The sequence below is a fragment of the Limulus polyphemus genome, unplaced genomic scaffold, assembly GCF_000517525.1.
Source record: "Limulus polyphemus unplaced genomic scaffold, Limulus_polyphemus-2.1.2 Scaffold10834, whole genome shotgun sequence".
Classification (NCBI taxonomy): Eukaryota; Metazoa; Arthropoda; class Merostomata; order Xiphosura; family Limulidae; genus Limulus; species Limulus polyphemus.
In genome coordinates this window covers 16,302-18,712 of record NW_013676444.1, presented here as the reverse complement: position 1 = coordinate 18,712, position 2,411 = coordinate 16,302, and positions in this window count along the sequence as shown.

Sequence of the window (2,411 nt, the reverse complement as noted above, 5' to 3'; positions counted from 1 at the left end):
AACACTTTTGGCTTTGTTTCCTGTGAAACAAAGTAAAACAATAGTCTTTTATTTGTTTCACCAAAACACTTTTGGCTTTGTTTCCTGTGAAACAAAGTAAAACAATAGTCTTTTATTTGTTTCACCAAAACACTTTTGGCTTTGTTTCCTGTGAAACAAAGTAAAGCAATAGTCTTTTCTTTGTTTCATTAAAACACTTTTGGCTTTGTTTCTTCCATCTTTGTGAAAATCTCTGCTAAATTATGGTAAATTTCAACATGTGTTTCAATTATTTGGTGTTTTCTCTCGAACTTTCTTTGAACCGAATAGAATAAGCCTAACTATTAGAGACTAAAATTAGTCCTCAGTTCTAACACTAAGTAAACACTGTCTTCTTTAGTTGCGTGGTAAGGATTCGGAAGTAAGTATTTTACTTCCTTAGTTACGTGGTAAAGAGAGCCTTCAGAACAATAGAACCTTAAGATTTAACGGAACAATAAAACCTTCAGAACAATATAACCTTAAGATTTAACGGAACAATAGAACCTTAAGATTTAACGGAACAATAAAACCTTCAGAACAATATAACCTTAAGATTTAACGGAACAATAAAACCTTCAGAACAATATAACCTTAAGATTTAACGGAACAATATAACCTTAAGATTTAACGGAACAATAGAACCTTCAGAACAATAAAACTTTCAAGTCTAACAGAATCTCCATGCCTAATGGAGCAAAAAATCAAAACCTTCAGTCCTAGCAGATTAGCACTACTTACAGGACCACTAGGATAACACAACCTTCAGGTTTGGTAGGATAACACAGCCTTCAGGTTTGGTAGGATAACACAACCTTCAGGTTTGGTAGGATAACACAGCCTTCAGGTTTGGTAGGATAACACAGCCTTCAGGTTTGGTAGGATAACACAAACTTCAGGTTTGGTAGGATAACACAGCCTTCAGGTTTGGTAGGATAACACAACCTTCAGGTTTGGTTGGGTAACACAACCTTCAGGTTTAGTAGGGTAACACAACCTTCAGGTTTAGTAGGGTAACACAGCCTTCAGGTTTGGTAGGATAACACAACCTTCAGGTTTGGTTGGGTAACACAACCTTCAGGTTTAGTAGGGTAACACAACCTTCAGGTTTGGTAGGATAACACAGCCTTCAGGTTTGGTAGGATAACACAACCTTCAGGTTTGGTTGGGTAACACAACCTTCAGGTTTAGTAGGATAACACAACCTTCAGGTTTGGTAGGATAACACAACCTTCAGGTTTGGTAGGATAACACAGCCTTCAAGTTTGGTAGGATAACACAACCTTCAGGTTTGGTAGGATAACACAGCCTTCAAGTTTGGTAGGATAACACAACCTTCAGGTTTGGTTGGGTAACACAAACTTCATGTCTGGTAGGATAACACAACCTTCAGGTTTGGTTGGGTAACACAACCATCAGGTTTAGTAGGATAACACAGCCTTCAAGTTTGGTAGGATAACACAACCTTCAAGTTTGGTAGGATAACACAGCCTTCAAGTTTGGTAGGATAACACAACCTTCAGGTTTGGTAGGATAACACAACCTTCAGATTTGGTAGGGTAACACAACCTTCATGTCTGGTAGGATAACACAACTTTCAGGTTTGGTAGGGTAACAGAATCATCGGGTTTGGTAGGATAACATTCTAAGGGTAATATATACTTTGATTCCACTGCTTCTTCGTAAGGAAAGGTTTATAGGTAGTGACAGTAACATGAAATAAATTTAAGGACAACAAGGGATCTTTTGGTCCGTCTAGGCTGTTCTACCCACTATACTTAGAAAGAAAACAAAAAGTAACAACTCAAAGCCAGCCATTATGATTCAAATATTTATCGAGCCTTTCTCTAAGCTTCCTTAAATTTACTACGTCCACCTCATCTGAAAACAACCCGTTCCAAAGGTCAAACAAAGGTTAGAAAAATAGAAAATGATGCTGCCTTAACTGAATATAACTTCTTTACTGTCAAAAGCTAAATTTATGTCCCCTAGTATCACGAACAAAATCATGCATCAACTCTATCAATTTCCTTAACAACCTTAAACACCTTAATCAAATCCACTCTAACTCTTCTTTTTTCAAGAGAAAACACTTTCAGAGATTTTAACCTATTCTCGAGTGACAACCCTTCCATCCCATGTATCATACTAGTACCCCTCCTCCGAACCATTTCCAATAATGCTTTTCCTAAGTTAAGGAAGCCACGAACGAACACGATACTTCAAACGTGGCCTAACCAATGACATTATAACCTCTTTAGAGTTGTATTCAATATTCCTGTAGATAACATGAAGCATGCTGCTTGGATTGATTAAGAGAATAATGAACCAGGATATCAAGATCTCTTTTCTTCCATAACTGTGTTGAGGTTATTTATACTTATAATTCAAAT